General features: G+C 36.9%; 1 protein-coding gene across 2 annotated transcripts in view; it reads left to right on the forward strand.

The window, feature by feature from the left end:
- SCAMP1 (secretory carrier membrane protein 1) overlaps positions 1 to 25236 on the forward strand; it is a 126615-nt gene that overhangs the window by 78617 nt on the left and 22762 nt on the right. The window lies entirely within an intron of this gene.

The raw sequence follows: 25236 nt of genomic DNA on the forward strand, positions 1-25236 counted from the left end.
CAGGTGAGTTAGAAACAGTTGCCTAATGAGGTGTTTATTTTAGACTTTCTGCCTTTAAGTTGCAACCAGTGGATCTCTTTGACCCTGCCTCTGATGCTCTTTTCTTTGAACTTTTGTTTCCTTGATTGGTGAAGCCTAATTTACAAGAGTATGAGGCTTAGTTTACAAGAGCAAAGCAAGGCTTTGTTTGTTATCTCTTAACCTTCAGTGTCAACACAAAGCTGTTATTTTTCAAGCTAAGTGTTAGCCCTACACTACGTTTTAACCCTTACAACTACAATCACAATAAATGATGTTTGCATTTTTTAAAGTTCTCCTACAATGGAAGCAGAGCTGTTATGCTTTAATTTTGAAGATAATTTTGAAAATAATAATTCTGGCATTTCCTTGATACCAAGGAATATGTGAAACCTAAAATATTAGACATAATAATGAAACTTCTGTGAACTGTGAACCCATTGCTCAGTTTAAGAAATAGAACATTATCAGTAATGCTGAAACTCTGGCTTGATCCCATTTCCCTTTTTCCATAGGTAATCAAACTGAAGTTAAGATGACTTTGCTCATTTCTCTACATGTAATTGTTTTTACTATATGTATATGTGTTCCCAAACCACCTTTTTAAGCTTATGGAGAATACTTTTTTCAAGTAATTTATAGTTTTATCTAAGTGATAAATTTTTCCTTTGAAGTTACATATATAATAAAAAAAAATTAAGAATTTTTTTTTTTTGTAAAATAAATAATGCTACCCTCTTTCTCCCAGTAGTTCTTGTTCTTGACTTATATTTTTGACAAATGTCTCTGTATTTAAAAGTAATAATCATAGGGGCGCCTGGGTGGCTCAGTTGGTTAAGCAGCCAACTTTAGCTCAGGTCATGATCTCGCGGTTCATGAGTTTGAGCCCCGCATCGGGCCCTGTGCTGACAGTTCAGAGCCTGGAGTCTGCTTCAGATTCTGTGTCTGCCTCTCTCTCTGCCCCTCCCCTGCTCATGCTCTCTTTCTCTCTCTCTCAAAAATGAATAATAAAACATTAAAAAGTAATCATATACTACCATTTCTTGGTATTTATAGTTTTATTGAGATATATTTTACATACCATAAAATTCACCCATTCCGTGGTTCAGTTCATTGATTCTGAGTAGATTTTATAGAGTTGTGCAACCATCACCATGATCATTTTTAAAACTTTTTTCATCCCCCTAAAAATTTTCCTGGATCTCATTTGTAATCAACCTGCATTCCTACTCCTTAGCTCCAGGCAACCACTGAACTGTTGTCTGTCTCTGACATTTCTGTTCTCTGGATATTTCTTGGAAATGGAATCAGAATATGTAGCCATTTCCTGTATTCTTTTACTTTGAATAGTGTTTTTGAGGTTCATCAAGCTTCAAAATGTGTAAGTGATTTATTTCTTTTTAACTACTGAATAGTTTTCCATTCATGGACTACTATGGGTGGCATTCATTCATACCAATTTTTTTTTTTTTTTGTCCATTCATGGACAGTTTGGCTTCTTTTCAGTGTTTAACTTTATGGATAATGTTAACATTTGTGGTAAGTCTTTGTGTGGACATGTTTTCATTTTTCTTAGGTTGATTGAGATGGCATTAGTGAGTTGTAGCTTTTACTTACCATGGTTAAGTTTTTAAGAAACTGCTAAACCTTCTTCCAAAGTGGTTGTACCATTTTACATTTTTACCACAATGTTGTTTGGGAGTTCTAGTTTCTCTACATCTTCATTAACACTTTATGTTATTTGTCTTTGATTATAGCCTTTCTAGTGGGTGTGTAATAGTATTGTGTTTTTTTAAAAAAATGTTTACTTATTTAGAGAGAGAGAGCACAAGTGGGGTAGGGGCAGAGAGAGGGGGAGGAATGGAATCCTAAGCAGACTCCACGCTGTTAGCACAGAGCCAGGCACAGGGCTTGATACCACAAACCGCGAGATCATGACTTGAGCTGAAATCAAGAGCTGGATGCTTAACAGACTGAGCTACCCAGGCACTCCCCTGTTGTTACTTTAATTTGGATTTTTCTAGTTACTAATGTTTTTGGCCACCTTTTTATTCATTTACTATTTGTGTGTTAGGTGAAATGTCTGTTCAAGTTCATTGCCTTCACTATTAAGTTTCAGCAGTTTCTGTTTTGTTATATATTCTTTTTTACGAGTTATAGATTATGGATACAAGACCTTGATATGATTTGCAGATATCTTCTAGTCTGTGGCTTTTTAGTGGTATATTAGGGATCACAAAAACTTTCCATTTTAATGTAGTTTATCACTCTTTTCCTTTCTTTTTGTTCTCTTAGTGTCTTGCCTAAGAACTCTTGGCATAATCCAAAATTATGAAGATTTTCTTTGTTTTCTTCTAGATGATTCTAGTTTTATCTGTTATATGATCCATTTTTGAGTTAATTTTTTATTGTGTGGACTAAGTATTTAAATTTATCTTTTTACATGCGGATATCCAAATATCAGCACTATTTGTTAAAGCAGTTATCTGTACTAAATAGCTTTTGCACTTTTGATGGACCTGTCTCATTGTATTCTTCGGCATTTTATAAAAATCCATTGACCATAAAATTAAGGATTTATTTTTGGACTCAGTTCTGATCCGTTGAACTATGAGTCTGTCTTTACACCAGTATCCCATTCTTGATTAACACTGCTTTATGATGTTAGTCCTCCAACTTTGTTTTGTTTTGTTTTGTTTTGTTTTTCAGAATTATTTTGGCTATGTAAGATTCTTTTTATTACTTGGTCTAAATTTTGTAATCATTTTAACCATTTTTGTAAAAACTGAATGTACCTCTTGGGATTTTGATAGAGATTGAGTTAAATTTGTAGGCCAGTTTGGGGAGAATTGGTATCTTAACAATATTGAGTTTTGTAAGCACTTGAATGGCTTAGTCAATTAAGCATCCAGCTTTGGCTCAGGTCATGATTTCACATTTCATGAGTTCAAGCCCCACATTGGGCTCTGTGCTATTTAGGATAGAGCCCACTTCGGATCCTCTGAACTCCTCCCCTCTTGCATCTCCCTCCCCTCAAAAATTAATAAACATAAAAAATAGTGAGTTTTGTAATTCACGAATATGGGATATTTCTCCATTTATTTATTAGATAGTATTAATTTCTTTCAGTATTATTCTTCTATTTTAATTATCCAAGTGTTGTACTTATTTTGGTGAATTTATAACTAACTCCTTTGTTTTTTTAATATCATTTTGAGTGGAATTATTTTGTTAATTTTTTCTTTGGATTGTTTGTTGCAAGTAGTTGGAAGTACAGTGGGCTTTTGTATATTGATCTTGTATCTTTCTACCTTGCTAAACTCATTCAAGTCTAGTAGTTTGTGTGGGAGTGTTTACATGCACGCATGCACAAACATTGCATCTTTCTTTACAAACTCGTTATCTATAATCAATCTACCTTTCTTCCTTTTGTTGATTATACTTCTAGTAAAATTGGAATTGTTATGCCCAGAATTCGTGATCCCCAAATACCACCAGGGAGCCGAGTCCGATGTAAAAGCAAAAGAGCCTCTATTCGAGCTAGCTCGAGCTCAATCCCCTACCTGCACCAACGCAGCGGTGAGATACCGGGAGAGAGAGCGAGTTTCAAAAGGACAAAGGTTTTATTGGGGTCTAGGGGCAGTTGGTGAGGTAATGGCTATGGCCTCAGCCGATTGGCTGGGGAAGGGTCCGAGTCCTGTTAGGCAGGTGAGGGGGGGGGTTACTCAAGGGGAGGAGGTGTGGTCAAGGTGAAGGACACAGAACAAGTTGGAGTCGGCCTGCGTAGGCCCGCCCTTTCAGAATAAAAATAGAAAGAGTGACATCTATGCTTTGTTCCCCCTTTATGGGAGAATGCAGTCATCATTAAGGATGATGTTAGCTCCAGAGTTTTTGCACTTGCTTTTTATTGGTTTGAAGAACCTCTCCTTTATTTCTGGTTTATTGAGAGTTTTTAGTCATGAATGGTGTATTTTCCCAGATGCTTTTTCTGTGTCTGTTTTTCTGTGTCCTGTGGTTTTTTCACTTTATTCCATTAATATGGTGAGTTACACTGCTTTTTCACATGTAGCCTTTTCACATTTGCTTCTTTTACTTAGAAGAAACTTAATGCACATTTTTATGTCTTTTCATGGCTTGATAATTCATTTCTTTTTAGCATGCTGTAAGATTCCTTTTTTTGGATTGGGGCACCTGCATGGCTCATTTGGTTGAGTGTCAGAGTCGGCTTTGGCTCTGGTCATGATCTCATGGTTCATGAATTTGGGCCCTGCATTGGGCTCTGTGCTGTCAGCATGGGGCCTGCTTGGGATTCTCTCTCTTCTCTCTGCCCTTCCCCCTGCTCACACAGACGTGTACTCTCTCTAAATAAATAAATAAACTTAAAAAATATCAAAGATTCCTTTGGATATACCACGGTTTGTTTATTCATTCAGTTACAGAAGGACATCTTAGTAGCTTCTAAGTTTTTGGCCATTGTTAATAAAACTGCTGTCAACATCTGTGTGCATTTTTTGTGTGGGGATACGTTTTCAACTCCTTCAAGTACGAAATCAATGGAAAAAGTTAGGAATAAGTGACTTCTGGACAGTATTAACTCTTCTGTCCATGAACATGGAATATATATTTATTTATTTCCTTGATTTCTTTTATAGAGTTTTGTATTTTTCCTCCGATAGATCTTATACATGTGTTGTTGGATTTATACCTGCATATTTCATTTGTTTGGGTGGTGTTGTACATGGGATTGTGTTTTTAATTTCAAATTCCACTTGTTCATTGCTGCTATGTAGTGGTGCAGTTGATTTTTGTATGTTAACATCGTGTCCTGCAACTTTGCATTAATTGGTTATAAATTCAAGGAGGTTTTGTTTATTCTTTCATATTTTCTGTATAGACGATCTGCAAACAAAGATGGTTTAATTCCTTCTTTCTCAGTCCTTATACCTTTTGTTTGTTTTTCTTGTCTCACTGCATAAATTTGGACTTCCGGTTTGATTTTGACAGGCTGTGGTGAGAGTTTTCTTGCCTCCTTCCTCATCTTTAGAGGGAAAGCTTCCCAGTTTCCCATCATGAAGTGTGATGTTAGCTATAGGTTTTTGTAGATGAGATCTATCAAATTAGTGAAGGTCTCCCCCCATTCCTGGTTTACTGAGCGTTTATATCATGAAGGATTTTAGATTTTGGATGTTGGATTTTGTCAAATGCTTTTTCTCAATCTGTTGATTCCCAGAGTCTACAGTATGCATTTACAATTAATCTATATCCACTTTCTAAAAAAAAAAAAAAAAAGTTTATTTTTGAGAGACAGAGAGGCAGAGGGAGAGATGGAGACAGAGGATCTGAAGTGGGCTCCGTGCTGAGATCCAGAGAGCCCAGTGAGGTGCCTGAACTCATGAACTGTGAGATCATGACCTGAACCAAAGTCTGATGCCTAACAGACTGAGCCACCCAGGTGCCCCCATATCCACTTTTTAGTAACAGTGTACCACTTCTTGGGTACTGTGAGTACCTTATAATATCAAAATAATCCTAATTCCTCCCTCAACTTTTTATCATTGCTGTCATTCTTGACATTTATATGTAAGCATATATATACACCAAGATAAGCATTTTTCCTTCATTTACTAGTTCTTTGATGCCCTTCCTTTCTTTATGTGGATATATTTTTCTGACCTATATTATTTTCCTTCTCTCCGAAGAACTTCATTTACCATTTCTTGCAAAGCAGGTCTACTAGCAATGAATACCTTTGATTTTTGTTTGTTGTCTTATGTCTTTTTTTCCTCCTTCACTTTTGAGGAATAATTTAATGAGGTTCAGAATTCCAGGTTGGTGTCTTTTTTACTCTCAAGACTAAATATTTTACTGAACTATTCTACTTGTTTGAATGGTTTCTGAGGAGATGTTGGATATAATTATTATCTTTGCCTCTCTATAGCTAAGGTGTTTTTCCTCTTGGCTTTTTTGAGAACTTTTTCTTCATCTTTGATTTTTTTGTGGTTTGAATATAATTTGCCTAGATACACTTCTGTTTGGTGTTCTCCGAGCTTCCTGGGTCTATTATTTGGTAATGGGCATTAATTTGGGGAAAATTCTTATAATTATTTCTAATATTCTGTTTCTTTCTCTCTTCCTCTGGTATTACTGTTTTACATATGTTACAGCTTTTGTAGTTGTCCCACAGTCCCTGGATATTCTTTATTTTTTATTAAGTCTTTTTCTTTTTGCTTTTAATTTTTGGAGAATTATTAAGATATCCTCAAACTCTCATTCTTTCCTCAACCATGTCCAGTCTAATAATAAGCCCTACAAATGCAGTCTTCATTTCTACTACAGTGGTTTAGATCTCAAGCATTTCTGCTTGTTTCTTTGTTAGACTTTCCATCTCTCTGCTTACATTGCTAATTTCATATTGCCTGCTCTCCACTTTATGTGTTAGAGCACTAAGCATGTTAATCATTGTTGTGAAATTTCTGCTCTGGCAATTACAGTGTCCCAGCCATATCTGACTCTGGTCTGATGCTTGCTCTCTCTTCACACAGTATTTTTTTGCATTTTAGTATACTTGCTAATTTTTACTTCCTAGCTAGATGTGATGTACTAGGTAAAAGAAACTGCTGTAAATTTTGCCTTTACTAATATGACTTAAAGTTGTCGGGGAGGGGAGGGAAAGTATTCTTTAATCCTAAGATTAGGTCTTTGTCTTTTTGTGAGCCTATGCCTCTGGACTGTGAATTTGATCAATGTTTCTTAGGCCCCCTACCCACTTAGATGGGACAGTTGCATATGTCCCTTTCATAATGAGGTTTAGATTCTAGTAAAGCCCTCTGGAGATTAGGCTCTAGTTAGTTTCTCCTATGGGCAGACCTTGTTAAGATAAGCAGAGTGCTCTGGAGCACACTGTTCCTTTTCTCCTCTTTCTGCCACAAGCATGAGGGGATTCCCCACCCCACCGTATTCACTGTGAGAACCAGGTTGAGCTGTTGGTAAAACATACATGTCAGGCTCCCCCATGACTAGGTCTCCCTGGAAATTTTAACTCTAAGAGCTTTTTGCTCTGAGCCTCCAACAATTCATCAATTGTAGTTCAGATTTTTCTACCCTGGCACTGCTTCCTGCAGAGGTTTTTGCTCCTGTAAGTTTTGATTTTCTGTTTTCACCCGTCTCCAATTTTGGGGTAGCAGTTTGCCCTGTGATCTCACTTTTCTTTGGGATTTAAGAAGAGTTGCTGATTTTTCAGTTTAGCCTTTTACTTGTTAGGATGGCTATTTCTAACCTTCTTGAAAGTATATTTATTAAGTAAGCTGTCTAGGGGCACCTGGGTGGCTCAGTCGGTTAAGCATAGGACTTTGGTTCAGGTCATGCTCTCATGTTTCGTGCATTCAAGTCCTGCATCAGGCTCTGTGTTGACAGCTTGGAGCCTGGAACCTGCTTCAGATTCTGTTTGTCTCCCTCTCTCTCTCTGTCCTCCCCCCACTCACGCTCTGTCTCTGTCTCTCAAAAATAAACATTGAAAAAAAAATTAAAAAAAAAAAAGGAAGCTGTCTCTGGACAACAGACAGGTTTTATTTTTGTCTGTTTCCCCCATGGTTAATATCCAAGGGTATATTATGCCTTTTATGTTGGACTGTTTTGCTCATTGAAATTAGAAATTAACTGTAATTGAACTGTAACATCATTTTAACATCTTGAAAGACATGTTAATAGAGAATGAATGAGAAAGTTTAATTTTTTCTCTAAACAGATACTTTAAGCATGAGAACATATTCAAAGCTCAGGAATTGATATAGTTTATTTATATGCTGTTTAAATGAAAGTCTTTCAGTTAAATGCTGCGTTTTGTAATTACTTTTTCTTTTCTTTTGTTTTTTAATGTTTATTTATTTTTGAAAGAGACAGAGACAGAATGCAAGTGGGTTTAGAGGCAGAGAGAGAGGGAGACACAGAATCCAAAGCAGGCTCCAAGGCCCATGCTGTCAGCACAGAGCCCAACACGGGAGTCGAACTCATGAGCTGTGAGATCATGACCTGAGCCAAAGTCGGACACCAACTGAGCCACCCAGGCTCCCTTGTAATTACTCTTTTTCATCTTCTCTGTTTATATAACCAGAGAAAGAGAGAATTTTTTTTTTCTATTTAAAGAATATTTTGTTAAGTTTTTATTCAAATTCCAGTTAACATACAGTGTAATATTAGTTTTAGGTGTATAATATAATGGTTCAACACTTCCATACATCACCCTGTGTTCCTCACAAGTGAACTTCTTAATCCCCATCACCTATTTCACCCATTCCCCCACCTATCTTCCCTCTGGCAACTTTGTTCTTTCCAGTTAAGAGTCTGTTTCTTGGTTTCCTACCCACCCCCCCCCCCCCTTTGCTTGTTTTGTTTCTTAAATTCCGCATGAGTGAAATCATACGGTATTTGTCTTTCTCTGACTGACTTATTTCACTTAGCATTATACTCACTAGCTCCTTCCATGTTGTTGCAAGATTTCATTCTTTTTTGATGGCTAAGTGATATTTCATTATAAATATGTACCACATCTTCCTTAGCCATTCATCAATTGATGGTTACTTGAGCTGTTTCCATAATTTGGCTATTGTAGGTAATGCTACTGTAAACATTAGGGTGCATATATCCCTTTGAATTAGTGTTTATGTATTTTTTTGGTAAACAGTAGTGTAATTGCTGGATCGTACAGTAGTCCTGTTTTTAATTTTTTGAGGAACCTCCATACCGTTTCCCACAGTGGCTGAACCAGTTTGCATTCCCACCAACGGTGCAAGAGGGTTCCTCTATCTCCACATTCTTGTCAATACCTATTGTTTCTTGTGTTGTTGATTTTAGCCATTCGGACATGTGTGAGGTGATACCTCATTGTAGTTTTAACTGGAATTTCCCTGATAAGTGATGTTGAGCATCTTTTCATGTGTCTTTTGGCCATCTGCAAGGAGAACCTACTGTTTATCGTATTTTCTTACATGTGTATGTATATATGGTTTAGAGTCTATAAGTTAGATCTAGTACTTGATATTGTTTAATATTTACTATCTTTTGAATGGGTCTTCAAGTTGCTGAGATTTTTCATTTAGGCCTTCAGACTGAATAGGGTTCCTGTGTTCCTTTCTACTTTGTTATATTTACATTATCACTTAATTTGTGGTGAATCCAGGTACTTCAGTGATCTTCACTTATTCTCTTTATTTTAGAATAGTTACTAATAATGTTGATTTCTTTTTTTTTTATATATATATTTATTTTTGAGAGAGAGACAGACAGACAAAGCATGAGCAGGGGAAGGACAGAGACAGAGGGAGACACAGAATTCAAAGCAGGCTCCAGGCTCTGAGTTGTCAGCACAGAGCCTGACGTGGGGCTTGAACTCATGAACCGTGACATCATGACCTGAGCTGAAGTCGAATGCTCAACAGACTGAGCTACCTAGGCACCCCTCTTTATTTCTTGAATAGCTTTTTACCCCAAGTAATTAATGTTGAGAATGTGGAGAAGAAAAGTGGCCTATTACTTTTTATGCAGCTTATTTCGTAATAGTTTTCCTGAGTGTGATGTAAAAACCCTTTCCGGAAGCTTAAGGATATTTCTCTGTAACTATAATGTGTGAAGTTGATTTTCTTAATTTTTAACCAGAATGATATACCACATAGTAGAGTTTTAAAACTCTGAAACACCCGCTTTTGTGTGCACCTGAAAGAATGTATGTTCTGCTAAGTTGGAAAGAATGTTGTGTAAATATCTATGTGGTCATATTGGTTGATAGTGGTGTTCAGGTCTTCTGTAAACATACTGATTTTTTTTGTCTACTTGTTTTGTCAGTTCCTGAGAGAGATAGGTTGAAATTTCTGACTTGATGGGTTTTTCTGGTTCTTTTAATTCTATCAGTTTTTGCTTCATGTAGGTTGATACTGTCTTGTTAGGGAAACAGATTTGTGATGTTTTCTTTGTGTTTTGACTTCTTTATCATTACTAACGTTCCTCTTTATCCCTGGTAATAATACTTCTTCTGTAATCTATTTTATATGATAATATTATAACCACACCCCAGCTTTCTTTTGATTCGGTGTTTGCCTGTTACATATTTTTTGGTTCTTTTGTTTTTAACCTTTTAGTGTGTTTACATTTAAAGTAGCTCTTTTTGGTAGATAACATATAGTTGGTTCTTGGTTTTGCAACCAAGTTGACAGTATCTTTTAGTTTGTTTATGTTATTTACATATATTGATCTGGTTGGATTAAAATCTGTTTTTTTATGAGCTGTTTTCTATTCCAACTATTCTTTGTTTCTTTTTCATTCTTGCCTTCTTCTGGATTAATTATTTTGAGTGTGTTGATGAACTTGTTTGAAGTATTATTTATATCTGCTGTCATGTCTTTTTCTCTGCCGTATCTGTTTGGTTATTTCCTATAGCTTCCTAAGTGGAAGCCTTTTGCCACTGCACTTTGGTTTTAATTTGAGAGATACACTTCTTTCTTAGACTTGAGACTTACTCTTTTGGTATTTAAATTATTTAAAAAGTTTATTTAAATAAACTTTAACAGTTTTCTTTAAACTATCTGTAATTTTTTCTTTTTTTTATTGTTCTTTCAATAGGTTATTCTTTTCAAGGCAAATTGGTTGTGAAGATAACCTATTGTACTGTTTGACATAATTGCACTTTGCAGTAAATCGGTATAATTGATCCTTGAACGATGCCCTAACACCCTGCACAGTTGAAAATCTGTGTATAACTCTGACTTTGCAGAACTTAACTACTAATAGCCTGTTGACTAAAAGCCTTACTGGTAACGTAAACATTCAATGAACAGTTATTTTGTATGTTATATATATTATATACTATATTCTTACAATGAAGTAAGCTAGAAAAGAGAAACTTACTAAGAAAATCACAAGGAAAATACGTTTCCTGTATTTATTGATACCATAAGTTTGCATTGTCTGTTTATAAGGTGAATCATCTATCAGTTATCTATATCAATATTACCTTATATGATACAAAATACTCTAGATATTATATGTATAACACTAGACATCAAACATGAAAATACTTGAAAAGGAAATCCATATTTATAAGTATAATGATTCATGCATTAATAATGAAGAAGCAGCAGTTTAGTTGCTTTTTGATAGCCTAGTCTATACACTAATGAAATCAAAACTTTTATGGCATATTACAGATATATTCCTAATAATGTATTAGAAATATTATTTATTTATGTATTTTTTAAGTTTATTTTGAGGGAGAGAGTGCATGCAAGTAGGGGAGGGGCTGAGAGAGAGAATTCCAAGAAGGGTCTACACTCCCATGGGGCTTAAACTCACAAACTGTGAGATCATGACCTGAGCCGAAATCAAGAGTCATATGTTTAACTGAATGAGCTACCCAGGTGCCCCTGAAAATACTATAGTGAAAAAACAAAAACACTTACTTACCTATGATGATAGGGTGATAAGCAGTTTCCCATTACAAGAGAGACATAATGTATATATGATATAATAATTCTTTGAAAGCAAAGTTACAAAAAAACAGTAAGAAATCCAACATGTTAGTAATGTTATATTAAATATCACTCACCTTACACCTGGGTAAGAATAGGCTTTCTGCTTCCATATAAGTCTTGCACATGATGTTTTTTATGATGACTACTCAGGTGAGGATGACACAGAATGTCTCATACAGTTCTTACTGTATAGTTACTAGATTTCTACATGAAGACACATACACAACAGGTAAGTTGATTAACTATATCGCATGATGATTGTTTATAATCACTTGTTAAATGGAAGTAGATCATCATAAAGGTCTTTGTCCTTGTCATCTTCACGTTGAGAAAACTGAGGAAGAGGAGCAAGAGGAGGGATTGGTCTTGCTGTCTCAGGTGTGGCAGAGGTGGAAGGAGAGGCAGGCACATAGTGTAACTTTATGGAAATCTATTGTCCATTCTGTCTGATTTATTTTGCTTTTCATTTTTCTAAAAATGTTTGTATTGTACCAGTCCTTCTTCCACTGTATTCTTTGGTTTTTAGTGCTTGTGTCCAAGAAGGGTCCATATCATAAAAGAAGTCAAAAGCAGCCTTGAATGATCAGAACCCTTTTGTCAGAGTTCTAATGTTAGTATGTTTTCTCATGCTGTTTGTTCTCCGTCGTCTTCCTCATCATCGGGCACTGATTTGGAAACACTCATGTCCGTTAATTCCTCTGGTGTGGTGATACCTTTCACCTCTTAAATTTCTCCAAGATCCATAATCCATATTTTGAAATCATTCCCCTCCCTCCCTGCCTTTTCTTTCTTTCTGTTTCGTTTCTTTTCCCTTTTCTTTTTTTTCTTTTCTTTTCTTTTCTTTTCTTTTCTTTTATCTTTTCTCTTCTCTTCTTTACTCTTCTCTTCTCTTGTCTTCTCTTTCTGCCATTATCACAATCTCTTGTATGATTTCCTTGATTGGTTCTGTCATAAGTCCTGAGAAGTCATGTACAACATCTAGACGCAGTCTTCTTTAGCAGGAATTTATTATTTCAGGCTTGATAGCTCTCATGGCATTTTCTTTACAACAGTGGCACCTTGAGCAGTGTAAATCTTGAAGACTTCCATGATGATCTGTCTGTTGGGGTTCTCCTCCATTGCACCAACAATACTTTGATAGAGTACTATGTGTAATGAGCCTTAAAGGTCCTTATGATTCCCTGATATAGAGGCTGAATTAGAGACATTGTATTTGGGGGCATAGTAGACCACTTCGACGCCTTTGGTGTTCAGGTCATAGGAATCCGGGTGGCCAGGGACATTGTCCAATATCAGAGGAACTTTAATAGGCAGTCCCTTACTGGCAAGGTACTTATTACTTCAGGGACAGAACGTTAATAAAACCAATTCAGAAAAAGGGTTCTCATTGTCCAGGCCTTCCTGTTGTACAGCCAAAGGACTGGTGGCTGGTGTTTATCCTGTCCCTTCAAGGATTAGAGGTTAGAAGCTTAAAAGATAAGGGCAGTCCTGATTATAAACCTGCCTGTATTTGCACAAAACAGTCGAGTTAGCCTGTCCCTTCCTGCCTTAAATACTGGTGCTCACTTCTCTTCCCTGCTAATAAATGACCTTTGTGGCATTTTTTTTTTTTTTTTTTTTTAACTTTAATAGGGCACCTCATCTGCCTTAAACACATATTTGGGCAAATATGTTTTCTTCTCAATGATTTTCTTAATGGCATCTGGGAACTCAACTGCTGTCTCTTGGTTGGCAGAAGCTGCTTTCTCCTGTTGTCTTGACATTTTTTAAGCCAAACCTTTGTGTAAAATTATCAAACCATCCTTTTCTAGTGTTAAATTCTCCAGCTTTCGATCCTTTACTTTCCTTTTGCTTTAAAGTTTTCCTTTTAGTACAGCAATCTTGGCTCCCACATAAATGTTGCATTTTCAATACAAGATTAAAAGGTATTTAGCAAAAAATGTAAGACTTTGGCCACCAGTTACTATCACTGCAGTGATAACTTCATGAATTTCCTTTTCTTGGAATGGTCCTTATACTGGATTCATTGATCTTAAGATGGTGGGCAGTTGTAGTTGCACACCTCAGCCTATGGTACATATCAGGCATTTCAACTTTTTCCTGTAATGCTGTGACTTTCCTCTGTTCTTGGGAGCGCTTCCAGCATCACTAGAGGAAGTTTTTATGGGTCCCATCGTGTTATTCAGGGTTTACTGTATTGTACTAAACATGATAAAAAATAAGCAAGAACTGTGGGAGACCACTGTTACGGTAATTCTGAATGTATTACAGTTTGTTTTATGCAGTTATGATTTAATACTGCATCTTTATACTTGTTTATGTGTCTCTTGACTGTAAATGGTATCATGTAGAAAGTATTTATATATATAATTGTGATGACTCTTTAAAAATTTTTTTAATGTTTATTTATTTATGAGACAGAGCAGGGGAGGGGCAGAGAGAGAGGGACAGAGGATCTGAAGTGGGTTCTGTGCCGACAGCAGCGAGCCCAGCGCAGGGCTCAAACCCATGAACTGAACCGTGAGATCATGACCTGAAGTCAGTCACTTCGGTACCCTGTGAGCCACCCAGGCATCCCGTGATAACTTTTTAGAACAGATTTATATATTTTTGTGGTAGTAAATGATAAAATAAACAAGTATCTACATATACAGTTGTTATGATCATGACATAACTTTTTCTTTGATGTTTCTAGGCTCCTTGTTTTCAAACTGTTGCAGATCTACAAAAAAAAATTTCCAATATGTTTATTGAAAAAAAAGAATGTATAAGTGGACCTATGTAGTTCCAACCTGTGTTGTTCAAGGATCAAATGTACTTTCAGGTGTACCTTTCTTATATACCAGCTGAAGTGCGTAAGGTGGTGTTAGTTGCAGAATTTTAAAATCCCTCACACTTTAAAATAGTTGAGGTTTGCAGTAAATACGGAAATAAGGTAGATGGGACAAAGGTTTTTAAAATATCTTTTAATCAGTTCTAGATTTTTTATTTCTTTAGCTGGTTATTTTGCACTCATCTGATATTAGCAGAAAATACAAATAGGCTGAGTAGCATTGTTCCTTGAATGGCAAAACCAGGTAAGAAACATTTGTATATGGTGTAGTTAAGAGTTAGTTTTAGGTGTCGGGCTGCCTGGGTGGCTCAGTTGGTTGAGCATCCAACTCTTGATTTCAGCTCAGGTCATGATTACAGGGTTGTAGAATCAAGCCTTTCATCAGGCTCCACTCTGAGCATGGAGCCTACTTGAGATTCTGTCTCTCTCTCTCTCTTTCTCTCTCTCTCTCTCCCCCCCTCTCCCCCCCCCCCACTCTGCCCCTATACCTCACTTGTGCTCTGTCTCAAAAATAAACATCTAAAAAAATTTTTTTTAAGTTTATTTATTTTGAGAGAGAGCGAGAGAGAGAGAGAGAGCACACACAAGTATGAGCCAGGGGAGGGGTGGAGAAAGAGAGCCAAGCAGGCTCCATGTTGTCAGCACAGAGCCCAGTGCAGGGCTCGATCTCACAAACCATGATATCATGACCTGAGCCAAAGTTGGACTCTTAACTGATTGAGCCACCCAGGCGCCCCTCAGAATAAATAAACATTTAAAAAAATAGTTTAAATGGTTGACTACTGACTGATTTTCGTTACTTATGCTTTCTAAATTGAATGGCAATTCAGATGTGAGATTTCATTTGTTAGGAAAATTTTTGTTTAATCAAGTGAAAATTTTGTTTAATTTCAATCCTTATTTTCTGATTTGCTGCAAAATAGTATTTTGTTCTTTGTATCCTCCTTGACTCTTCTTAAAAGAGAGTGTTTTAGAGAACTGAAATTATCACAAATGAAAATATGTAATCTCACCTTATATAGAAAACACTACAGTGAGCATTTGAAGTTAATTTAATTTAGACATTCACATCCTGTTGATTGATAATTGGCTTTCTTGGGCAAAATGGAATTGAAATAATAGCCTACAGATAGATTTATCACATGGTTAAAAACATTAACTTCACAAATAGACAGGTCTCAGCATTTCTGTTACCAGCTCTGTATTTGGATCACTTAACTTCTCTAAATCTGTTTATTCATCAGTAAAAGGGAGTCAATTTTTTTTCTTTTTTTCAACGTTTTTTTAAATTTTTTTTTATTTTTGGGACAGAGAGAGACAGAGCATGAACGGGGGAGGGGCAGAGAGAGAGGGAGACACAGAATCGGAAACAGGCTCCAGGCTCCAAGCCATTAGCTCAGAGCCTGACGCGGGGCTCAAACTCACGGACCGTGAGATCGTGACCTGGCTGAAGTCGGACGCTCAACCGACTGCGCCACCCAGGCGCCCCAAAAGGGAGTCAATTTTTAAAAATCTTTTAAAATGTTTATTTTTGAGAGAGAGACAGAGCACAAGCTGGGGAGGGGCAGAGGGAGAGAGGTGGGGGGAGACAGAATCTGAAGCAGGCTCCAGGCTCTGAGCTGTTTTGTACAGAGCCTGATGCAGGGCTCGAACCCACAAATTGTGAGAACATGACATGAGCTGAAGTCAGATGCTTAACCGACTGAGCCACCCAGGTGCCCCAAAAGGGAGTCAGTATTGTTGCCTACCTCACAGCGGGTATTGTAAAAATGAAATGGCTAATTCATGTGTTTGCCATGGTCACTGACACATAATTTTCAATCAGTGTTAACTTTTATTACAAAATATAGACTCGGTTAAGTGTAAAGGATATAGACCTTGAACCTCAGGTCTAGGTTTAAAATTGTTTAAGTTTAAAATTTCATTACTGGGGGGCCTGCTGGGTGGTTCGTTGGTTAAACGTTCGACTCCTGATTCGAGTCATGATTTCATGGTTTGTGAGATCAAGCCCTGTGTTGGGCTTTATGCTGAGACAGTGTAGAGCCTGCTTGGTTTTCTTTCTATTCCTTTCCCTCTCCCTTTTTCTGTCCCTTCCCTGGTCTGTGTCTGTGTCTGTCTGTCTGTCTGTCTCTCTCTCTCTCTCTCTCTCTCTCTCTCTCTCTCTCTCACACACACACACACACACACACACACACACACACACGTGCGCTCTCTAAAAATAAATCAGTAAAAAACAAATTTTATTACATGCAAACTTTTTATTTCCTTCCGCTTTTGGAAAAGCATAGACAGGAGGAAGACAGAGTGTAGGGATCTAGGGTCTCTTTCATCCCAGTGTTAGGCTTTTTCATTTAGACTAATCTAGTGAACGATTTTTAAATGGTTTTATGTCACAGACTCCATTATGAATATAAAAATTTTGAGTCCTTTTTTTTAAATAAAAAATATATATGCAAAATTTTATGCACAATTTGGGTGGGTTCGTGCTCTTTCCTTTTAAAGCTTACCTGTGGAGCACCTGTTCAAAAAGAATTGATTTCAGCACAAAATTATAGAGTGAAAATGGGGTTGGTTTCTAGAGTGTTGCATTCCAAAGTAACAGTAATTAAGACCACGAAAGTAGCTGTACTTTGTAGGTTCTGTTTTATTCTAATGTTATGACATCAGCAGGAATCTCACGTATTACTTTGTTCTCTTAATAGTAATGAAGTTACCCACCATGTCCCAGAAATGCTCAAGATCTTATCAGAGGCCAGATATCACTTGTGTGAGCACAATATTCTATGAACAAAACAATTTTAGTGCAGTTTTGTACTAGTGTAGTAGAGGTACCAACAAGTAACATTTATTGATTACTTAGAATGTGCCTCTATATTCCCTGTTAAGCCTTTTATATTCATTTCATCCATTTAAAAGTAGATTCCACTGTTACTCCTATTTTGTAAATAGAAAATCTCGGACTTAGGTTTCGATTTTCTTGAAACTATACAACTTTGAGTCGGAGATTCTGGATTTAAGCCCAAGTCTGTCTCTAAAGCTACATGCTGTTAGTTACCATGCCAAGTTACTGAAGACAAAACATTTGGTATTTTACTTAACTTGTGCTGCCTTATCATGGTTAAATGTGAAATTTCCATTAGCTCTTTTGAAATAATGACCTACCTTGTCTTCTCTGCCTCTTCAAACCATAGTTAATATCGCTGATAACTGATATATAATATGAAATAAACTTTATATAAGATTATATAAATCTGTTTTCTGAGAATTTAATATGAAAATTTGGGGGAGAACTTTTTTGTTAAAAGGTGTGTTATAACTTGGCAGTATATTATTTGAAGACATTAAACCAAAACCAGGTGGCTTGAGATTTGGTTTTCCAATAGATTTTAATCTGGAAGAGCTCAGATGGCAAGTAGCAGAAAGCTTTTATTGTTTATTTATTTATTTATACTGATGAGGAAATAGATTACATAGGTGGGTTTATTGTGAATAAATATAATTACTTACATAAATACTTGATTGTAAACTGAGGCAGATTACAGTTTAAAACCACTTAGCTTAAATCAATTAATAGTGGTTTTCTAACTAACTGTATTTGTACTCTCATCTTCTTTGGCTTAAAGTGGCTATATACAAGCTTTGTTATTTAAACGTTTACTAATCTTTTCATGTATACAAGACCCACTGCTTTTGGTTCCGGATACCAATAGAAGTCTTTATGCACCCCGATGATGTTTTACTTCCTGGACTTTTTCTGATTTTGGCTCAGGTACAGCCATCTACCTGGGTGTCTTGTGGCATTTACACATTTCTTCAGCCTTAGCTGGCTTTTCCTTCAAACATCTCAAATGAACTTGATATTCATGTGATGATTGTATTGCTCAAGTTTGTTAATTTACACTTTATAGCGTTTTCCACTATTTGGTATATAGGGAGTTATTTATACTTAATATACTTCTTAACATTGTGATTAGCTCACTTTTTTGCATTTTTGATAATTTTTAGGCTTTTGGCATGGAATGTATAACCCATGTTGTAAAACTGTTTTCACAGTAGAGTCAGATTCACATGCTCTTATATCATGTTGATATAAAGGCCTATATTTTCAGTGACTGCTTGTATGTTGAAAATGAGGCAACATTTTTAAAATTTGAATTGGACTAACTTTGCATTTGTAATAATTTGAATAGATTATAGAGAAACCACTCTTGGGCACTCTTGGAGGTAAGAGTTCAGATAGTTAAGTGCTGGTATATGGAGTTTATATCTCAGAGAAATTTGGCCATTTGAATGTCTTTGGTGAAGTGTCTGTTCATGTCTTCTGCCTATTTCTTCACTGGATTATTTGTGTGTGTGTGTGTGTGTGTGTGTGTGTGTGTGTGTGTGTGTGTGTTGAGTTTGATAAGTTCTTTATAGTTTTTGGATACTAACCCTTTATCTGATATGTCATTTGCAAATGTCTTCTCCCATTCTGTCGGTTGCCTTTTAGTTTCGTTGATTGTATCCTTCCCTGTGTAGAAGCTTTTTATTTTGATGAGGTCCCAATAGTTAATTTTTGCTTTTGTTTCCCTTGCCTCTGGAGACGTGTTGAGTAAGAAGTTGGTGCAGCTGAGGTCAAAGAGGTTTTTGCCTGCTTTATCCTCAAGGATTTTGATGGCTGCCTTTCTTACATTTAAGTCTTTCATCCATTTTGAGTGTATTTTTGTGTATGGTGTAAGAAAGTGGTCCAGGTTCATTCTTCTGCATGTCGCTGTCCAGTTTTCCCAGCACCACTTGCTGAAGAGACTGTCTTTATTCCATTGGATATTCTTTCCTGCTTTGTCAAAGATTAGTTGACCCCATAGTTGTGGGTCCATTTCTAGGCTTTCTCTTTTCCTTTGATCTGTGTGTCTTTGTTGTGCCATTACCATACTGTCTTGATCATTACAGTTTTGTGATACAGCTTGAAGTTCAGAATTGTGATGCCTCCCACTTTGCCTTTCTTTTTCAACATTACTTTGACTTTTCTAGTTCCTTAAAAATTTTAGAATTGTTTGTTCTAGCTCTGTGAAAAATGCTGTTATTATTTTGATATAGATTGCAAAAACAGCATTTTTAAAAGTTTATTTTGAGAGAGAGTGAGAGAGAGAGAACATGTGCACTGTCGTAGACTCTAAGTCTAAAGTTCTCTTTTGAGAAAGACAGATACCATATGGTTTCACTCTTATGTGGATCCTGAGAAACGTAACAGAAACCCATGGGGGAGGGGAAGGGAAAAAAAAAAAAAAGAGGTTAGAGTGGGAGAGAGCCAAAGCATAAGAGACTGTTAAAAACTGAGAACAAACTGAGGGTTGATGGGGGGTGGGAGGGAGGGCAGGGTGGGTGATGGGTATTGAGGAGGGCACCTTTTGGGATGAGCACTGGGTGTTGTATGGAAACCAATTTGACAGTAAATTTCATATATTAAAAAATAAATAAAAAAAAAATAAAGTTCTCTTTTGGCCAGCAAGAGTAGATGCAGGATTAAAGCAATAGATGGCTAATGTCTGGGAAAAGACACGAGCCCCAAATAAGGGTCCTTGCCCTGTATTTATTCAGATCAGAAAGCTTACGAATGTGATGGGCGTGTACAAAGAGACAAAGAAACTGGGAATATCAACTTGGGGACGTGAGGGAAAAGGGTTTTTTGAAGATATGTGGTGTTGGGGTTTGGGTCCATATAAAACAAAATCCTGGCGCCGGGCAGATGATTGTTAACAGCAGACAGGAGGCGCCGTGTCTGTTTAACGTAGCTATCCTAGGGGATGAGACAGATGGGGGAATAACCTCAGGGTTAATAAGGCACCTTTTCTTTTGTTAACCCTGTCCACTCTGGGCTGCGTTGCTTGCAGTGTAGTGGTCCATAGTCCAGTTCAACAATTTACCTAACTTGGCCTTATCCTCCTGTGAAAGCAGCTTTTCTGCTATAGTACTTGGTGGTGCTTCCACCCTGAATTGGGGTGCTTCCACCCTGAATATCTAATCTCGCTTATTTCATATACCTATGTATTGGGCACCTTTGCGCCTGTTCCTGTTTAGGGTCTTTCCCCCTCCCTGTTTCCCCCTTTCTATTTTGGGGTGCCTTTGTACCTCCCTATTCCTGGCTCCTTGCACCTCCCTATTCTTGGGGTGCCTTTGCACCCCCCCCCATTCTTGGGGTGGCAATCTGGTTTACCCAAACTCGGGTGTGAGTATTTTATGGCTTTGTATTTTTTTACGCCTTGTTAACCCATTGATGTAAGCCTGGGGCATTCCTCAGCTTATCCCCCACAGTGCACACAAGCAGGGGAGGGGCAGAGAAAGAGGGAAAGAGAATCCCAAGCAGGCTGTGTGCTATCAGTGCAGAGCTTCTGACATAGGGCTCAGTCTCACAGACTGTGAGATTATGATTTGAACTGATATCAAGAGTCAGATGCCTAAGTGACTGAGCCACCCAGGAGCTCCCAAAATAGCATTTTTATATTGTGAACTTTTTTGTTGTGGGACTTACTTGTTTTTTGTTGGTTAAGTTTTCTAAGTTTTATAGTCAGTAAGTAATACCAGCCTTGGTGTTATATATTACTGGTAGAATTACTGTGAAAGTGGAACCATTTGATTTAAATCTAATATAGAAAACATTAGTCATAAACTACTAAAATCTGCTTTTTTGTGTGCTTTGGAGAAATGACTGATTCTAGAACAGGGAAAATACAACATGAGCAGAGATTAAGTGCTTAAGCAAACAGATTCTGAAAGGCTAAAGCTGGAATAATTTTAGCAACAAAATGATAGTGTTTAATTTTAACCCAAAGATTAGAAAAATATCCATGAGTCCATACGGATATAAACAAATGGAGCTGAAAGGACAGATCTTTCTTACAGAATTTGAAATCATAAATGTGGATTCTCCCCTTTCTAAGCAGTAGCACTTAATTGTCCTCTCTTTGAATGGGGAGTAGACTTAGTGACTCACCTTTTTTTCTTTAATTTTTAAAAAAAAATTATTAATTTTTGAGAAACAGAGAGTGAGTGGGGGAGGGGCAGAGAAAGAGAGAGAGAGAGAGAGAGAGAGAGAGACACAGAATTGGAAGCAGGCTCCAGACTCTGAGCTGTCAGCACAGAGCCCTTTGCGGGTCTCGGACTCCTGAACTGTGAGGTCAAGACCTGAGCTGAAGTTGGATGCTTAACCGACTGAGCCACCCAGGCGCCCCCAACTTAATGACTCATCTTAAAAGCTGAGTACAGGGGCGCCTGGGTGGCGCAGTCGGTTAAGCGTCCTACTTCAGCCAGGTCACGATCTCGCGGTCTGTGAGTTCGAGCCCCGCGTCAGGCTCTGGGCTGATGGCTCGGAGCCTGGAGCCTGTTTCCGATTCTGTGTCTCCCTCTCTCTCTGCCCCTCCCCCGTTCATGCTCTGTCTCTCTCTGTCCCAAAAATAAATAAAAAACGTTGAAAAAAAAAATTTTTTTAAAAAAAAAGCTGAGTACATGTGTGCTGGGCAGAAAAGAGGACTATATTGAGCATTTTAGACACAGTATAAATAAAAGCATTGACATAGCAAGACATGTTCTTCAGTTTATTTTATGAAGACAGAGATATGCTTGGTTACATTATTTGGACTTCATCCTATAGTCGGTGGTTCAAACATTGGAAGATATAATCATCACCTAGGAAGCTTTCCTGTAAACACAGTTTTACAATATGACATGGAGGTGGATCTTGAAATAAGATACTGAGAAGCAATCTAGGTTAGAGAAAGAGGTCAGATGCCATTAAAAAAACAAAGAGAGACTTGAGAAAGTTCATTGGAAATTCATAGGTTGGTCATGACTTTGAAGTACCTTTGGAGGAATACATTACAAGAGGCCATGTTGCAGTGGATTGAGAAGTGAATAGGAATGGGGTCTGTAAAATGAACAAGTCAGGAGATGATAGATGTTGGAGAGGATGTGGAGAAATGGGAACCCTCTTGCACTGTTGGTGGGAATGAAAACTGGTGCAGCCACTCTGGAAGACAGTGTGGAGGTTCCTCAAAAAATTAAAAATAGATCTACCCTATGACCCAACGATAACACTGCTAGGAATTTACCCAAGGGATAAGGAGTGCTGAGGCACAGGGGCACTTGTACCCCAGTGTTTATAGGAGCACTTTCATCAATAGCCAAAATTATGGAAAGAGCCTAAATGCCCATCAACTGATGAATGGATAAAGAAGTTGTGGTTTATATATACAATGGAATACTATTTGTCAATGAGAAAGAATGAAATATGGGCTTTTGTAGCAACGTGGATGGAACTAGGGAGTATTATGCGAAGTGAAATAAGGTAGAGAAAGACAGATACCATATGTTTTCATTCATATGTGGATCCTGAGAAACTTAACAGAAGACCATGGGGGAGGGGAAGAGGGGGAAAAAATAAAAGTTACAGAGGGGGAAGGAGGCAAACCATAAGAGACTCTTAAATACTGAGAACATACTGAGACTCTTAAAACTGAGGGTTGATGGGGGTTGGGGGAGAGAGGAAAGTGGGTGATGGGCATTGAGGAGGGCACCTGTTGGGATGAGCACTGGGTGTTGTATGGAAACCAGTTTGACAATAAATTTTATATATATAGGAATGGGATGTGTAGAGGAAATCAAGACTTATTATTGGTGAGAAAGAGGGAGATCAAGGAGGTGGAAGTTAAGCAGGGAAGACAAGGCTAAAGGAAGGCTATTTGAAGATGAAAACTATGTGTTTATACACTGGGAAGATCCTAGTGGAAGAAGTGAAGACACTTAGGAAACAAGATGAGTAACTACTGAAGTAGAATGCTCCAGAGGAATAGAGTGATGGACTAAATATTTTCATGCAAGTGTTGATTTCGACATGAGTGATACTGCCTCCTCATAGATAAGCAGTAAGAAAGGTTGGTGGCATATATAAACTTGGAACGTCATTGTATTGAGCAGGAAGTTGAGGTTTATTTCTGTGGCTTCTGGTTTTGTCTTTGATGAGGGAAACGGAGTTTTATGCTGGTACTGAGTAAGTTGAAATGTTAAGGACCTTGAAATATGTGTTTAGGCATTGGAATGGTCACTGTGATAAAAAGAGAATGGAGTAAATTTGCGACAGTTGAAAATCTTACCAAACAAATCAAATACAGTAATATGTTAAAAAGATAGCGTATCATGATCAAGTGGATAGAGCTTTTCAAGGAATTCATGGTTGGTTTGACATTAAATAATTTACCATACTATAAACTGAAATAGAAAAATTCTAAGATTATCTTAATTGATGTTAAAATACAACGTGAAAAAATTCAACACTCAATCACTCAGGATGAAAACAAGGCATCTATGAAAAATTATAACAGTTAACACCATACTTAATGCTGAAAGACTATATCCTTCTACCTAAGGTGAAGAACAGGATAAAGATGTTCATTCTCAACACTTCCATAAAACATTGTAGTGGAAATCCTGGCCAGTATAAACAGGCAAGAAAAAGAAAGAAAAGGCATCCAGATTAGGAAGGAAGAAGTAAAACTATTTGCAGATCTCTTGTTCATCTATATAGAAAATATAATAGGAGAAGTATACCTTGTAAATAGTTTGGAAGATTTGATGTTACTGTGATTTGAATTCTCTCAAAATGGATCTGTAGATGCAATGCAATTCCAGTAAAAACCCCAGCAGGTTGTTCTTATGGAATTGAACAGGTGATTCTGAAAGGTATAGAGAAATATAAAAGCCTAGAATGACAAAAACAACTTTGAAAAAGGGCAATAAGTTTGGATAGCTAACATCACTTAATTTGAAGACTTAATCGAAAACCACCATAATCATAAGTGTGATACTGACATAAAGGAAGGCAGGTAGAACAGTAGGACAGAACAGTGTCCAGAAATAAACCCACCCATATATAGATTACTGATTTTTCAAAAAGATAAAATGGTAATGTAGTGCTGAAAGGATAGTCTGTTAAATAAATGCTGTGTAAATAAGAAAAAACTTTAATCCATACCTCATACTATATTTTAAAAAATTAATTCAAAAGGGAACATAAGTTTAAATGCAAAACTGAAAGTATAAAACCTTCAGAGGAAAAAAAAAACTCTTGTGTTTTTGGCTTTGTCAAAGATTTCTCAGATAAAACAGTAATTTCAAGATCCATAAAAGAACTAACTCATAAATTAGAGTTCATAAAAAGGCAAAACTTCTGCTCTTTAAAAGACACCCTAAAAAGGCAAAACTTCTGCTCTTTAAAAGACATCCTACAAAGAATGAAAAGACAAGCCAGAGACGGAGAAAATCCTGCCAGACATTTATCTGATAAGTGAGTGGTATGTCCAAACTCATAAAACCTAACAATAAGAGGAAAAGACAGTTAAAACCTTGAAAAAAGTTGTGAACAGTTCATGACAGAAGGTAGATGTATGGATGGCAAAAAGCAGATGAAAAAGTGCTCAACAACATTAGCTATTAGAAAATGCAAATTCAAACTAAATGAGATAGCATTATATACCTATAAGAATGACTAAAATTTAAAGGGTTGACTATACCAAGTGTTGGTGAGATGTGTGGAAGAACTGGAATACTCATACAGTGCCACTGTGACTATAAAACGGAATAACCTCTCTGGAAAACAGTTTGGCAATTTGTTAAAAAGTTAAAACGTATACCTTTTAGGTGACCTATCTGTTCTACTTTTAGATAGTTACCCAAGAGAAAAGGAAATTTACGTTCATGTGAAGATTTATACATGAATGTTAATAGCAGCTTTATTTGTCATAGTAAAAAACTAGATTTAACTTAAAAGTCCATCAGTAGTTGAATGAATAAACAAACTGTGGTCTATCTATACAGTGGAATACTACTCAGTGAAGA

The sequence above is a fragment of the Panthera tigris genome, chromosome A1, assembly GCF_018350195.1.
Source record: "Panthera tigris isolate Pti1 chromosome A1, P.tigris_Pti1_mat1.1, whole genome shotgun sequence".
Taxonomy (NCBI): domain Eukaryota; kingdom Metazoa; phylum Chordata; class Mammalia; order Carnivora; family Felidae; genus Panthera; species Panthera tigris.